Consider the following 16358-nt stretch of genomic DNA (forward strand, 5'->3'; position numbering starts at 1 on the left):
AGCTGCCTGACACTGGTTACAACAGTTAAGTTTTCAGTCAACTGAAATTTATAATTTAATTTCCCAGTTTTTTCCCATTGAGTTGTTAATAGTATTTTCACTTTCCAAATGCAGGGTTCTAGCTTTTGTTATATAACCGCAATAGAAAATAATTGTACATCTTGGTGATCATGCAGGCACAGAAGCTATGCCCTCTTGATTATTGTGGGAGGTCGATTTTGAATGATAGCCGACCTGTTATTGTAATTACACGTACTGCCTGTTTAGTAGAAATATCCAAACTACACTCTATTTTCAAGGGTTCCATGGTGTAATGGTTAGCACTCTGGACTCTGAATCCAGCAATCCGAGTTCAACTCTTGGTGGGACCTTGCCACAGTTTACCTCCTTCTTAGTGTAATCCTTTTTCAATGAGGTGTTGTATTGATAGTGATTGTTGTACGCCATAAACACGATTTAACAACAAAAAAATGTGATAATATTCTCTCGTAGAGATAATTAAACCAATGTATTTGAGGGCATATAAAATTAACAAATTTAAAGAGTCTTTTTATGGCATGTAATGCAAACACTGGCTCTACTTCCAGCTCGTAGGGTGTTCAGTACAGACAGACCTTGGAAATTAGTATGATCCACATTGTAGATTATCCAATTGGAAACTAATTTACAGTCCTTTTGCCTTGGCAGTAGCTGCCTGACACTGGTTACAACAGTTAAGTTTTCAGTCAACTGAAATTCATAATTTCATTTCCCAGTTTTTTCCCATTGAGTTGTTAATAGTATTTTCCCTTTCCAAATGCAGGGTTCTAGCTTTTGTTATATAACCGCAATAGAAAATAATTGTACATCTTGGTGATCATGCAGGCACAGAAGCTATGCCCTCTTGATTATTGTGGGAGGTCGATTTTGAATGATAGCCGACCTGTTATTGTAATTACACGTACTGCCTGTTTAGTAGAAATATCCAAACTGCACTCTATTGTCAAGGGTTCCATGGTGTAATGGTTAGCACTCTGCACTCTGAATCCAGCAATCCCAGTTCCACTCTCGGTGGGACCTTGCCACAGTTTACTTCCTTCTGAGTGTTATCCTTTTTCAATGAGGTATTGTATTGATAGTGATTGTTGTACACCATAAACACGATTTAACAACAACAAAAAATGTGATAATATTCTCTCGTAGAGATAATTAAACCAATGTAATTGAGGGCATATAAAATTAACAAATTTAAAGAGTCTTTTTATGGCATGTAATGCAAACACTGGCTCTACTTCCAGCTCGTAGGGTGTTCAGTACAGGCAGACCTTGGAAATTAGTATTATCCACATTGTAGATTATCCAAATGGAAACTAATTTACAGTCTTTTTGCCTTGGCAGTAGCTGCCTGACACTGGTTACAACAGTTAAGTTTTCAGTCAACTGAAATTTATAATTTAATTTCCCAGTTTTTTCCCATTGAGTTGTTAATAGTATTTTCACTTTCCAAATGCAGGGTTCTAGCTTTTGTTATATAACCGCAATAGAAAATAATTGTACATCTTGGTGATCATGCAGGCACAGAAGCTATGCCCTCTTGATTATTGTGGGAGGTCGATTTTGAATGATAGCCGACCTGTTATTGTAATTACACGTACTGCCTGTTTAGTAGAAATATCCAAACTACACTCTATTTTCAAGGGTTCCATGGTGTAATGGTTAGCACTCTGGACTCTGAATCCAGCAATCCGAGTTCAACTCTTGGTGGGACCTTGCCACAGTTTACCTCCTTCTTAGTGTAATCCTTTTTCAATGAGGTGTTGTATTGATAGTGATTGTTGTACGCCATAAACACGATTTAACAACAAAAAAATGTGATAATATTCTCTCGTAGAGATAATTAAACCAATGTATTTGAGGGCATATAAAATTAACAAATTTAAAGAGTCTTTTTATGGCATGTAATGCAAACACTGGCTCTACTTCCAGCTCGTAGGGTGTTCAGTACAGACAGACCTTGGAAATTAGTATGATCCACATTGTAGATTATCCAATTGGAAACTAATTTACAGTCCTTTTGCCTTGGCAGTAGCTGCCTGACACTGGTTACAACAGTTAAGTTTTCAGTCAACTGAAATTCATAATTTCATTTCCCAGTTTTTTCCCATTGAGTTGTTAATAGTATTTTCCCTTTCCAAATGCAGGGTTCTAGCTTTTGTTATATAACCGCAATAGAAAATAATTGTACATCTTGGTGATCATGCAGGCACAGAAGCTATGCCCTCTTGATTATTGTGGGAGGTCGATTTTGAATGATAGCCGACCTGTTATTGTAATTACACGTACTGCCTGTTTAGTAGAAATATCCAAACTGCACTCTATTGTCAAGGGTTCCATGGTGTAATGGTTAGCACTCTGCACTCTGAATCCAGCAATCCCAGTTCCACTCTCGGTGGGACCTTGCCACAGTTTACTTCCTTCTGAGTGTTATCCTTTTTCAATGAGGTATTGTATTGATAGTGATTGTTGTACACCATAAACACGATTTAACAACAACAAAAAATGTGATAATATTCTCTCGTAGAGATAATTAAACCAATGTAATTGAGGGCATATAAAATTAACAAATTTAAAGAGTCTTTTTATGGCATGTAATGCAAACACTGGCTCTACTTCCAGCTCGTAGGGTGTTCAGTACAGGCAGACCTTGGAAATTAGTATTATCCACATTGTAGATTATCCAAATGGAAACTAATTTACAGTCTTTTTGCCTTGGCAGTAGCTGCCTGACACTGGTTACAACAGTTAAGTTTTCAGTCAACTGAAATTTATAATTTAATTTCCCAGTTTTTTCCCATTGAGTTGTTAATAGTATTTTCACTTTCCAAATGCAGGGTTCTAGCTTTTGTTATATAACCGCAATAGAAAATAATTGTACATCTTGGTGATCATGCAGGCACAGAAGCTATGCCCTCTTGATTATTGTGGGAGGTCGATTTTGAATGATAGCCGACCTGTTATTGTAATTACACGTACTGCCTGTTTAGTAGAAATATCCAAACTACACTCTATTTTCAAGGGTTCCATGGTGTAATGGTTAGCACTCTGGACTCTGAATCCAGCAATCCGAGTTCAACTCTTGGTGGGACCTTGCCACAGTTTACCTCCTTCTTAGTGTAATCCTTTTTCAATGAGGTGTTGTATTGATAGTGATTGTTGTACGCCATAAACACGATTTAACAACAAAAAAAATGTGATAATATTCTCTCGTAGAGATAATTAAACCAATGTATTTGAGGGCATATAAAATTAACAAATTTAAAGAGTCTTTTTATGGCATGTAATGCAAACACTGGCTCTACTTCCAGCTCGTAGGGTGTTCAGTACAGACAGACCTTGGAAATTAGTATTATCCACATTGTAGATTATCCAAATGGAAACTAATTTACAGTCTTTTTGCCTTGGCAGTAGCTGCCTGACACTGGTTACAACAGTTAAGTTTTCAGTCAACTGAAATTCATAATTTCATTTCCCAGTTTTTTCCCATTGAGTTGTTAATAGTATTTTCCCTTTCCAAATGCAGGGTTCTAGCTTTTAGTATATAACCGCAATAGAAAATAATTGTACATCTTGGTGATCATGCAGGCACAGAAGCTATGCCCTCTTGATTATTGTGGGAGGTCGATTTTGAATGATAGCCGACCTGTTATTGTAATTACACGTACTGCCTGTTTAGTAGAAATATTCAAACTGCACTCTATTGTCAAGGGTTCCATGGTGTAATGGTTAGCACTCTGCACTCTGAATCCAGCAATCCGAGTTCCACTCTCGGTGGGACCTTACCACAGTTTACTTCCTTCTGAGTGTTATCCTTTTTCAATGAGGTATTGTATTGATAGTGATTGTTGTACGCCATAAACACGATTTAACAACAAAAAAAATGTGATAATATTCTCTCGTAGAGATAATTAAACCAATGTATTTGAGGGCATATAAAATTAACAAATTTAAAGAGTCTTTTTATGGCATGTAATGCAAACACTGGCTCTACTTCCAGCTCGTAGGTTGTTCAGTACAGACAGACCTTGGAAATTAGTATTATCCACATAGTAGATTATCCAAATGGAAACTAATTTACAGTCTTTTTGCCTTGGCAGTAGCTGCCTGACACTGGTTATAACAGTTAAGTTTTCAGTCAACTGAAATTCATAATTTCATTTCCCAGTTTTTTCCCATTGAGTTGTTAATAGTATTTTCCCTTTCCAAATGCAGGGTTCTAGCTTTTGTTATATAACCGCAATAGAAAATAATTGTACATCTTGGTGATCATGTAGGCACAGAAGCTATGCCCTCTTGATTATTGTGGGAGGTCGATTTTGAATGATAGCCGACCTGTTATTGTAATTACACGTACTGCCTGTTTAGTAGAAATATCCAAACTACACTCTATTTTCAAGGGTTCCATGGTGTAATGGTTTGCACTCTGGACTCTGAATCCAGCAATCCGAGTTCAACTCTTGGTGGGACCTTGCCACAGTTTACCTCCTTCTTAGTGTAATCCTTTTTCAATGAGGTGTTGTATTGATAGTGATTGTTGTACGCCATAAACACGATTTAACAACAAAAAAATGTGATAACATTCTCTCGTAGAGATAATTAAACCAATGTATTTGAGGGCATATAAAATTAACAAATTTAAAGAGTCTTTTTATGGCATGTAATGCAAACACTGGCTCTACTTCCAGCTCGTAGGGTGTTCAGTACAGACAGACCTTGGAAATTAGTATTATCCACATTGTAGATTATCCAAATGGAAACTAATTTACAGTCTTTTTGCCTTGGCAGTAGCTGCCTGACACTGGTTACAACAGTTAAGTTTTCAGTCAACTGAAATTCATAATTTCATTTCCCAGTTTTTTCCCATTGAGTTGTTAATAGTATTTTCCCTTTCCAAATGCAGGGTTCTAGCTTTTAGTATATAACCGCAATAGAAAATAATTGTACATCTTGGTGATCATGCAGGCACAGAAGCTATGCCCTCTTGATTATTGTGGGAGGTCGATTTTGAATGATAGCCGACCTGTTATTGTAATTACACGTACTGCCTCTTTAGTAGAAATATCCAAACTGCACTCTATTGTCAAGGGTTCCATGGTGTAATGGTTAGCACTCTGCACTCTGAATCCAGCAATCCCAGTTCCACTCTCGGTGGGACCTTGCCACAGTTTACTTCCTTCTGAGTGTTATCCTTTTTCAATGAGGTATTGTATTGATAGTGATTGTTGTACACCATAAACACGATTTAACAACAACAAAAAATGTGATAATATTCTCTCGTAGAGATAATTAAACCAATGTAATTGAGGGCATATAAAATTAACAAATTTAAAGAGTCTTTTTATGGCATGTAATGCAAACACTGGCTCTACTTCCAGCTCGTAGGGTGTTCAGTACAGGCAGACCTTGGAAATTAGTATTATCCACATTGTAGATTATCCAAATGGAAACTAATTTACAGTCTTTTTGCCTTGGCAGTAGCTGCCTGACACTGGTTACAACAGTTAAGTTTTCAGTCAACTGAAATTTATAATTTAATTTCCCAGTTTTTTCCCATTGAGTTGTTAATAGTATTTTCACTTTCCAAATGCAGGGTTCTAGCTTTTGTTATATAACCGCAATAGAAAATAATTGTACATCTTGGTGATCATGCAGGCACAGAAGCTATGCCCTCTTGATTATTGTGGGAGGTCGATTTTGAATGATAGCCGACCTGTTATTGTAATTACACGTACTGCCTGTTTAGTAGAAATATCCAAACTACACTCTATTTTCAAGGGTTCCATGGTGTAATGGTTAGCACTCTGGACTCTGAATCCAGCAATCCGAGTTCAACTCTTGGTGGGACCTTGCCACAGTTTACCTCCTTCTTAGTGTAATCCTTTTTCAATGAGGTGTTGTATTGATAGTGATTGTTGTACGCCATAAACACGATTTAACAACAAAAAAATGTGATAATATTCTCTCGTAGAGATAATTAAACCAATGTATTTGAGGGCATATAAAATTAACAAATTTAAAGAGTCTTTTTATGGCATGTAATGCAAACACTGGCTCTACTTCCAGCTCGTAGGTTGTTCAGTACAGACAGACCTTGGAAATTAGTATTATCCACATAGTAGATTATCCAAATGGAAACTAATTTACAGTCTTTTTGCCTTGGCAGTAGCTGCCTGACACTGGTTATAACAGTTAAGTTTTCAGTCAACTGAAATTCATAATTTCATTTCCCAGTTTTTTCCCATTGAGTTGTTAATAGTATTTTCCCTTTCCAAATGCAGGGTTCTAGCTTTTGTTATATAACCGCAATAGAAAATAATTGTACATCTTGGTGATCATGTAGGCACAGAAGCTATGCCCTCTTGATTATTGTGGGAGGTCGATTTTGAATGATAGCCGACCTGTTATTGTAATTACACGTACTGCCTGTTTAGTAGAAATATCCAAACTGCACTCTATTGTCAAGGGTTCCATGGTGTAATGGTTAGCACTCTGGACTCTGAATCCAGCAATCCAAGTTCAACTCTCGGTGGGACCTTGCCACAGTTAACTTCCTTCTCAGTGTAATCCTTTTTCAATGAGGTATTGTATTGATAGTGATTGTTGTACGCCATAAACACGATTTAACAACAAAAAAAATGTGATAATATTCTCTCGTAGAGATAATTAAACCAATGTATTTGAGGGCATATAAAATTAACAAATTTAAAGAGACTTTTTATGGCATGTAATGCAAATACTGGCTCTACTTCCAGCTCGTAGGGTGTTCAGTACAGACAGACCTAGGAAATTAGTATTATCCACATAGTAGATTATCCAAATGGAAACTAATTTACAGTCTTTTTGCCTTGGCAGTAGCTGCCTGACACTGGTTACAACAGTTAAGTTTTCAGTCAACTGAAATTTATAATTTAATTTCCCAGTTTTTTCCCATTGAGTTGTTAATAGTATTTTCACTTTCCAAATGCAGGGTTCTAGCTTTTGTTATATAACCGCAATAGAAAATAATTGTACATCTTGGTGATCATGCAGGCACAGAAGCTATGCCCTCTTGATTATTGTGGGAGGTCGATTTTGAATGATAGCCGACCTGTTATTGTAATTACACGTACTGCCTGTTTAGTAGAAATATCCAAACTACACTCTATTTTCAAGGGTTCCATGGTGTAATGGTTAGCACTCTGGACTCTGAATCCAGCAATCCGAGTTCAACTCTTGGTGGGACCTTGCCACAGTTTACCTCCTTCTTAGTGTAATCCTTTTTCAATGAGGTGTTGTATTGATAGTGATTGTTGTACGCCATAAACACGATTTAACAACAAAAAAATGTGATAATATTCTCTCGTAGAGATAATTAAACCAATGTATTTGAGGGCATATAAAATTAACAAATTTAAAGAGTCTTTTTATGGCATGTAATGCAAACACTGGCTCTACTTCCAGCTCGTAGGGTGTTCAGTACAGACAGACCTTGGAAATTAGTATTATCCACATTGTAGATTATCCAAATGGAAACTAATTTACAGTCTTTTTGCCTTGGCAGTAGCTGCCTGACACTGGTTACAACAGTTAAGTTTTCAGTCAACTGAAATTCATAATTTCATTTCCCAGTTTTTTCCCATTGAGTTGTTAATAGTATTTTCCCTTTCCAAATGCAGGGTTCTAGCTTTTAGTATATAACCGCAATAGAAAATAATTGTACATCTTGGTGATCATGCAGGCACAGAAGCTATGCCCTCTTGATTATTGTGGGAGGTCGATTTTGAATGATAGCCGACCTGTTATTGTAATTACACGTACTGCCTCTTTAGTAGAAATATCCAAACTGCACTCTATTGTCAAGGGTTCCATGGTGTAATGGTTAGCACTCTGCACTCTGAATCCAGCAATCCCAGTTCCACTCTCGGTGGGACCTTGCCACAGTTTACTTCCTTCTGAGTGTTATCCTTTTTCAATGAGGTATTGTATTGATAGTGATTGTTGTACACCATAAACACGATTTAACAACAACAAAAAATGTGATAATATTCTCTCGTAGAGATAATTAAACCAATGTAATTGAGGGCATATAAAATTAACAAATTTAAAGAGTCTTTTTATGGCATGTAATGCAAACACTGGCTCTACTTCCAGCTCGTAGGGTGTTCAGTACAGGCAGACCTTGGAAATTAGTATTATCCACATTGTAGATTATCCAAATGGAAACTAATTTACAGTCTTTTTGCCTTGGCAGTAGCTGCCTGACACTGGTTACAACAGTTAAGTTTTCAGTCAACTGAAATTTATAATTTAATTTCCCAGTTTTTTCCCATTGAGTTGTTAATAGTATTTTCACTTTCCAAATGCAGGGTTCTAGCTTTTGTTATATAACCGCAATAGAAAATAATTGTACATCTTGGTGATCATGTAGGCACAGAAGCTATGCCCTCTTGATTATTGTGGGAGGTCGATTTTGAATGATAGCCGACCTGTTATTGTAATTACACGTACTGCCTGTTTAGTAGAAATATCCAAACTGCACTCTATTGTCAAGGGTTCCATGGTGTAATGGTTAGCACTCTGGACTCTGAATCCAGCAATCCAAGTTCAACTCTCGGTGGGACCTTGCCACAGTTTACTTCCTTCTCAGTGTAATCCTTTTTCAATGAGGTATTGTATTGATAGTGATTGTTGTACGCCATAAACACGATTTAACAACAAAAAAAATGTGATAATATTCTCTCGTAGAGATAATTAAACCAATGTATTTGAGGGCATATAAAATTAACAAATTTAAAGAGACTTTTTATGGCATGTAATGCAAATACTGGCTCTACTTCCAGCTCGTAGGGTGTTCAGTACAGACAGACCTAGGAAATTAGTATTATCCACATAGTAGATTATCCAAATGGAAACTAATTTACAGTCTTTTTGCCTTGGCAGTAGCTGCCTGACACTGGTTACAACAGTTAAGTTTTCAGTCAACTGAAATTTATAATTTAATTTCCCAGTTTTTTCCCATTGAGTTGTTAATAGTATTTTCACTTTCCAAATGCAGGGTTCTAGCTTTTGTTATATAACCGCAATAGAAAATAATTGTACATCTTGGTGATCATGCAGGCACAGAAGCTATGCCCTCTTGATTATTGTGGGAGGTCGATTTTGAATGATAGCCGACCTGTTATTGTAATTACACGTACTGCCTGTTTAGTAGAAATATCCAAACTACACTCTATTTTCAAGGGTTCCATGGTGTAATGGTTAGCACTCTGGACTCTGAATCCAGCAATCCGAGTTCAACTCTTGGTGGGACCTTGCCACAGTTTACCTCCTTCTTAGTGTAATCCTTTTTCAATGAGGTGTTGTATTGATAGTGATTGTTGTACGCCATAAACACGATTTAACAACAAAAAAATGTGATAATATTCTCTCGTAGAGATAATTAAACCAATGTATTTGAGGGCATATAAAATTAACAAATTTAAAGAGTCTTTTTATGGCATGTAATGCAAACACTGGCTCTACTTCCAGCTCGTAGGGTGTTCAGTACAGACAGACCTTGGAAATTAGTATTATCCACATTGTAGATTATCCAAATGGAAACTAATTTACAGTCTTTTTGCCTTGGCAGTAGCTGCCTGACACTGGTTACAACAGTTAAGTTTTCAGTCAACTGAAATTCATAATTTCATTTCCCAGTTTTTTCCCATTGAGTTGTTAATAGTATTTTCCCTTTCCAAATGCAGGGTTCTAGCTTTTAGTATATAACCGCAATAGAAAATAATTGTACATCTTGGTGATCATGCAGGCACAGAAGCTATGCCCTCTTGATTATTGTGGGAGGTCGATTTTGAATGATAGCCGACCTGTTATTGTAATTACACGTACTGCCTCTTTAGTAGAAATATCCAAACTGCACTCTATTGTCAAGGGTTCCATGGTGTAATGGTTAGCACTCTGCACTCTGAATCCAGCAATCCCAGTTCCACTCTCGGTGGGACCTTGCCACAGTTTACTTCCTTCTGAGTGTTATCCTTTTTCAATGAGGTATTGTATTGATAGTGATTGTTGTACACCATAAACACGATTTAACAACAACAAAAAATGTGATAATATTCTCTCGTAGAGATAATTAAACCAATGTAATTGAGGGCATATAAAATTAACAAATTTAAAGAGTCTTTTTATGGCATGTAATGCAAACACTGGCTCTACTTCCAGCTCGTAGGGTGTTCAGTACAGGCAGACCTTGGAAATTAGTATTATCCACATTGTAGATTATCCAAATGGAAACTAATTTACAGTCTTTTTGCCTTGGCAGTAGCTGCCTGACACTGGTTACAACAGTTAAGTTTTCAGTCAACTGAAATTTATAATTTAATTTCCCAGTTTTTTCCCATTGAGTTGTTAATAGTATTTTCACTTTCCAAATGCAGGGTTCTAGCTTTTGTTATATAACCGCAATAGAAAATAATTGTACATCTTGGTGATCATGTAGGCACAGAAGCTATGCCCTCTTGATTATTGTGGGAGGTCGATTTTGAATGATAGCCGACCTGTTATTGTAATTACACGTACTGCCTGTTTAGTAGAAATATCCAAACTGCACTCTATTGTCAAGGGTTCCATGGTGTAATGGTTAGCACTCTGGACTCTGAATCCAGCAATCCAAGTTCAACTCTCGGTGGGACCTTGCCACAGTTTACTTCCTTCTCAGTGTAATCCTTTTTCAATGAGGTATTGTATTGATAGTGATTGTTGTACGCCATAAACACGATTTAACAACAAAAAAAATGTGATAATATTCTCTCGTAGAGATAATTAAACCAATGTATTTGAGGGCATATAAAATTAACAAATTTAAAGAGACTTTTTATGGCATGTAATGCAAATACTGGCTCTACTTCCAGCTCGTAGGGTGTTCAGTACAGACAGACCTAGGAAATTAGTATTATCCACATAGTAGATTATCCAAATGGAAACTAATTTACAGTCTTTTTGCCTTGGCAGTAGCTGCCTGACACTGGTTACAACAGTTAAGTTTTCAGTCAACTGAAATTTATAATTTAATTTCCCAGTTTTTTCCCATTGAGTTGTTAATAGTATTTTCACTTTCCAAATGCAGGGTTCTAGCTTTTGTTATATAACCGCAATAGAAAATAATTGTACATCTTGGTGATCATGCAGGCACAGAAGCTATGCCCTCTTGATTATTGTGGGAGGTCGATTTTGAATGATAGCCGACCTGTTATTGTAATTACACGTACTGCCTGTTTAGTAGAAATATCCAAACTACACTCTATTTTCAAGGGTTCCATGGTGTAATGGTTAGCACTCTGGACTCTGAATCCAGCAATCCGAGTTCAACTCTTGGTGGGACCTTGCCACAGTTTACCTCCTTCTTAGTGTAATCCTTTTTCAATGAGGTGTTGTATTGATAGTGATTGTTGTACGCCATAAACACGATTTAACAACAAAAAAATGTGATAATATTCTCTCGTAGAGATAATTAAACCAATGTATTTGAGGGCATATAAAATTAACAAATTTAAAGAGTCTTTTTATGGCATGTAATGCAAACACTGGCTCTACTTCCAGCTCGTAGGGTGTTCAGTACAGACAGACCTTGGAAATTAGTATTATCCACATTGTAGATTATCCAAATGGAAACTAATTTACAGTCTTTTTGCCTTGGCAGTAGCTGCCTGACACTGGTTACAACAGTTAAGTTTTCAGTCAACTGAAATTCATAATTTCATTTCCCAGTTTTTTCCCATTGAGTTGTTAATAGTATTTTCCCTTTCCAAATGCAGGGTTCTAGCTTTTAGTATATAACCGCAATAGAAAATAATTGTACATCTTGGTGATCATGCAGGCACAGAAGCTATGCCCTCTTGATTATTGTGGGAGGTCGATTTTGAATGATAGCCGACCTGTTATTGTAATTACACGTACTGCCTCTTTAGTAGAAATATCCAAACTGCACTCTATTGTCAAGGGTTCCATGGTGTAATGGTTAGCACTCTGCACTCTGAATCCAGCAATCCCAGTTCCACTCTCGGTGGGACCTTGCCACAGTTTACTTCCTTCTGAGTGTTATCCTTTTTCAATGAGGTATTGTATTGATAGTGATTGTTGTACACCATAAACACGATTTAACAACAACAAAAAATGTGATAATATTCTCTCGTAGAGATAATTAAACCAATGTAATTGAGGGCATATAAAATTAACAAATTTAAAGAGTCTTTTTATGGCATGTAATGCAAACACTGGCTCTACTTCCAGCTCGTAGGGTGTTCAGTACAGGCAGACCTTGGAAATTAGTATTATCCACATTGTAGATTATCCAAATGGAAACTAATTTACAGTCTTTTTGCCTTGGCAGTAGCTGCCTGACACTGGTTACAACAGTTAAGTTTTCAGTCAACTGAAATTTATAATTTAATTTCCCAGTTTTTTCCCATTGAGTTGTTAATAGTATTTTCACTTTCCAAATGCAGGGTTCTAGCTTTTGTTATATAACCGCAATAGAAAATAATTGTACATCTTGGTGATCATGTAGGCACAGAAGCTATGCCCTCTTGATTATTGTGGGAGGTCGATTTTGAATGATAGCCGACCTGTTATTGTAATTACACGTACTGCCTGTTTAGTAGAAATATCCAAACTGCACTCTATTGTCAAGGGTTCCATGGTGTAATGGTTAGCACTCTGGACTCTGAATCCAGCAATCCAAGTTCAACTCTCGGTGGGACCTTGCCACAGTTTACTTCCTTCTCAGTGTAATCCTTTTTCAATGAGGTATTGTATTGATAGTGATTGTTGTACGCCATAAACACGATTTAACAACAAAAAAAATGTGATAATATTCTCTCGTAGAGATAATTAAACCAATGTATTTGAGGGCATATAAAATTAACAAATTTAAAGAGACTTTTTATGGCATGTAATGCAAATACTGGCTCTACTTCCAGCTCGTAGGGTGTTCAGTACAGACAGACCTAGGAAATTAGTATTATCCACATAGTAGATTATCCAAATGGAAACTAATTTACAGTCTTTTTGCCTTGGCAGTAGCTGCCTGACACTGGTTACAACAGTTAAGTTTTCAGTCAACTGAAATTTATAATTTAATTTCCCAGTTTTTTCCCATTGAGTTGTTAATAGTATTTTCACTTTCCAAATGCAGGGTTCTAGCTTTTGTTATATAACCGCAATAGAAAATAATTGTACATCTTGGTGATCATGCAGGCACAGAAGCTATGCCCTCTTGATTATTGTGGGAGGTCGATTTTGAATGATAGCCGACCTGTTATTGTAATTACACGTACTGCCTGTTTAGTAGAAATATCCAAACTACACTCTATTTTCAAGGGTTCCATGGTGTAATGGTTAGCACTCTGGACTCTGAATCCAGCAATCCGAGTTCAACTCTTGGTGGGACCTTGCCACAGTTTACCTCCTTCTTAGTGTAATCCTTTTTCAATGAGGTGTTGTATTGATAGTGATTGTTGTACGCCATAAACACGATTTAACAACAAAAAAATGTGATAATATTCTCTCGTAGAGATAATTAAACCAATGTATTTGAGGGCATATAAAATTAACAAATTTAAAGAGTCTTTTTATGGCATGTAATGCAAACACTGGCTCTACTTCCAGCTCGTAGGGTGTTCAGTACAGACAGACCTTGGAAATTAGTATTATCCACATTGTAGATTATCCAAATGGAAACTAATTTACAGTCTTTTTGCCTTGGCAGTAGCTGCCTGACACTGGTTACAACAGTTAAGTTTTCAGTCAACTGAAATTCATAATTTCATTTCCCAGTTTTTTCCCATTGAGTTGTTAATAGTATTTTCCCTTTCCAAATGCAGGGTTCTAGCTTTTAGTATATAACCGCAATAGAAAATAATTGTACATCTTGGTGATCATGCAGGCACAGAAGCTATGCCCTCTTGATTATTGTGGGAGGTCGATTTTGAATGATAGCCGACCTGTTATTGTAATTACACGTACTGCCTCTTTAGTAGAAATATCCAAACTGCACTCTATTGTCAAGGGTTCCATGGTGTAATGGTTAGCACTCTGCACTCTGAATCCAGCAATCCCAGTTCCACTCTCGGTGGGACCTTGCCACAGTTTACTTCCTTCTGAGTGTTATCCTTTTTCAATGAGGTATTGTATTGATAGTGATTGTTGTACACCATAAACACGATTTAACAACAACAAAAAATGTGATAATATTCTCTCGTAGAGATAATTAAACCAATGTAATTGAGGGCATATAAAATTAACAAATTTAAAGAGTCTTTTTATGGCATGTAATGCAAACACTGGCTCTACTTCCAGCTCGTAGGGTGTTCAGTACAGGCAGACCTTGGAAATTAGTATTATCCACATTGTAGATTATCCAAATGGAAACTAATTTACAGTCTTTTTGCCTTGGCAGTAGCTGCCTGACACTGGTTACAACAGTTAAGTTTTCAGTCAACTGAAATTTATAATTTAATTTCCCAGTTTTTTCCCATTGAGTTGTTAATAGTATTTTCACTTTCCAAATGCAGGGTTCTAGCTTTTGTTATATAACCGCAATAGAAAATAATTGTACATCTTGGTGATCATGCAGGCACAGAAGCTATGCCCTCTTGATTATTGTGGGAGGTCGATTTTGAATGATAGCCGACCTGTTATTGTAATTACACGTACTGCCTGTTTAGTAGAAATATCCAAACTACACTCTATTTTCAAGGGTTCCATGGTGTAATGGTTAGCACTCTGGACTCTGAATCCAGCAATCCGAGTTCAACTCTTGGTGGGACCTTGCCACAGTTTACCTCCTTCTTAGTGTAATCCTTTTTCAATGAGGTGTTGTATTGATAGTGATTGTTGTACGCCATAAACACGATTTAACAACAAAAAAATGTGATAATATTCTCTCGTAGAGATAATTAAACCAATGTATTTGAGGGCATATAAAATTAACAAATTTAAAGAGTCTTTTTATGGCATGTAATGCAAACACTGGCTCTACTTCCAGCTCGTAGGGTGTTCAGTACAGAGAGACCTTGGAAATTAGTATTATCCACATTGTAGATTATCCAAATGGAAACTAATTTACAGTCTTTTTGCCTTGGCAGTAGCTGCCTGACACTGGTTACAACAGTTAAGTTTTCAGTCAACTGAAATTCATAATTTCATTTCCCAGTTTTTTCCCATTGAGTTGTTAATAGTATTTTCCCTTTCCAAATGCAGGGTTCTAGCTTTTAGTATATAACCGCAATAGAAAATAATTGTACATCTTGGTGATCATGCAGGCACAGAAGCTATGCCCTCTTGATTATTGTGGGAGGTCGATTTTGAATGATAGCCGACCTGTTATTGTAATTACACGTACTGCCTCTTTAGTAGAAATATCCAAACTGCACTCTATTGTCAAGGGTTCCATGGTGTAATGGTTAGCACTCTGCACTCTGAATCCAGCAATCCCAGTTCCACTCTCGGTGGGACCTTGCCACAGTTTACTTCCTTCTGAGTGTTATCCTTTTTCAATGAGGTATTGTATTGATAGTGATTGTTGTACACCATAAACACGATTTAACAACAACAAAAAATGTGATAATATTCTCTCGTAGAGATAATTAAACCAATGTAATTGAGGGCATATAAAATTAACAAATTTAAAGAGTCTTTTTATGGCATGTAATGCAAACACTGGCTCTACTTCCAGCTCGTAGGGTGTTCAGTACAGGCAGACCTTGGAAATTAGTATTATCCACATTGTAGATTATCCAAATGGAAACTAATTTACAGTCTTTTTGCCTTGGCAGTAGCTGCCTGACACTGGTTACAACAGTTAAGTTTTCAGTCAACTGAAATTTATAATTTAATTTCCCAGTTTTTTCCCATTGAGTTGTTAATAGTATTTTCACTTTCCAAATGCAGGGTTCTAGCTTTTGTTATATAACCGCAATAGAAAATAATTGTACATCTTGGTGATCATGCAGGCACAGAAGCTATGCCCTCTTGATTATTGTGGGAGGTCGATTTTGAATGATAGCCGACCTGTTATTGTAATTACACGTACTGCCTGTTTAGTAGAAATATCCAAACTACACTCTATTTTCAAGGGTTACATGGTGTAATGGTTAGCACTCTGGACTCTGAATCCAGCAATCCGAGTTCAACTCTTGGTGGGACCTTGCCACAGTTTACCTCCTTCTTAGTGTAATCCTTTTTCAATGAGGTGTTGTATTGATAGTGATTGTTGTACGCCATAAACACGATTTAACAACAAAAAAATGTGATAATATTCTCTCGTAGAGATAATTAAACCAATGTAT

The 16358-nt window shown here is 36.7% G+C and overlaps 13 non-coding genes across 13 annotated transcripts; all 13 read left to right on the forward strand.

Moving 5' to 3' along the window:
- The first annotated feature begins 299 nt into the window (after positions 1-299).
- TRNAQ-CUG (transfer RNA glutamine (anticodon CUG)) lies at positions 300-371 on the forward strand. Its single transcript has one exon. It is a non-coding gene; the product is annotated as a tRNA-Gln (tRNA).
- Positions 372-1677: 1306 nt separating this feature from the next.
- Positions 1678-1749, forward strand: TRNAQ-CUG (transfer RNA glutamine (anticodon CUG)). The gene has a single exon. It is a non-coding gene; the product is annotated as a tRNA-Gln (tRNA).
- Positions 1750-3055: 1306 nt separating this feature from the next.
- Positions 3056-3127, forward strand: TRNAQ-CUG (transfer RNA glutamine (anticodon CUG)). The gene has a single exon. It is a non-coding gene; the product is annotated as a tRNA-Gln (tRNA).
- A 2684-nt stretch (positions 3128-5811) lies between these two features.
- TRNAQ-CUG (transfer RNA glutamine (anticodon CUG)) lies at positions 5812-5883 on the forward strand. The gene has a single exon. It is a non-coding gene; the product is annotated as a tRNA-Gln (tRNA).
- A 616-nt stretch (positions 5884-6499) lies between these two features.
- Positions 6500-6571, forward strand: TRNAQ-CUG (transfer RNA glutamine (anticodon CUG)). Its single transcript has one exon. It is a non-coding gene; the product is annotated as a tRNA-Gln (tRNA).
- Positions 6572-7188: 617 nt separating this feature from the next.
- On the forward strand, positions 7189-7260 carry TRNAQ-CUG (transfer RNA glutamine (anticodon CUG)). Its single transcript has one exon. It is a non-coding gene; the product is annotated as a tRNA-Gln (tRNA).
- A 1306-nt stretch (positions 7261-8566) lies between these two features.
- On the forward strand, positions 8567-8638 carry TRNAQ-CUG (transfer RNA glutamine (anticodon CUG)). The gene has a single exon. It is a non-coding gene; the product is annotated as a tRNA-Gln (tRNA).
- A 617-nt stretch (positions 8639-9255) lies between these two features.
- Positions 9256-9327, forward strand: TRNAQ-CUG (transfer RNA glutamine (anticodon CUG)). The gene has a single exon. It is a non-coding gene; the product is annotated as a tRNA-Gln (tRNA).
- Positions 9328-10633: 1306 nt separating this feature from the next.
- Positions 10634-10705, forward strand: TRNAQ-CUG (transfer RNA glutamine (anticodon CUG)). The gene has a single exon. It is a non-coding gene; the product is annotated as a tRNA-Gln (tRNA).
- Positions 10706-11322: 617 nt separating this feature from the next.
- TRNAQ-CUG (transfer RNA glutamine (anticodon CUG)) lies at positions 11323-11394 on the forward strand. Its single transcript has one exon. It is a non-coding gene; the product is annotated as a tRNA-Gln (tRNA).
- Positions 11395-12700: 1306 nt separating this feature from the next.
- On the forward strand, positions 12701-12772 carry TRNAQ-CUG (transfer RNA glutamine (anticodon CUG)). The gene has a single exon. It is a non-coding gene; the product is annotated as a tRNA-Gln (tRNA).
- A 617-nt stretch (positions 12773-13389) lies between these two features.
- On the forward strand, positions 13390-13461 carry TRNAQ-CUG (transfer RNA glutamine (anticodon CUG)). The gene has a single exon. It is a non-coding gene; the product is annotated as a tRNA-Gln (tRNA).
- A 1306-nt stretch (positions 13462-14767) lies between these two features.
- On the forward strand, positions 14768-14839 carry TRNAQ-CUG (transfer RNA glutamine (anticodon CUG)). The gene has a single exon. It is a non-coding gene; the product is annotated as a tRNA-Gln (tRNA).
- Positions 14840-16358: the final 1519 nt, after the last annotated feature.

This window comes from Rhinoderma darwinii, chromosome 3 (genome assembly GCF_050947455.1).
Source record: "Rhinoderma darwinii isolate aRhiDar2 chromosome 3, aRhiDar2.hap1, whole genome shotgun sequence".
NCBI lineage: Eukaryota > Metazoa > Chordata > Amphibia > Anura > Rhinodermatidae > Rhinoderma > Rhinoderma darwinii.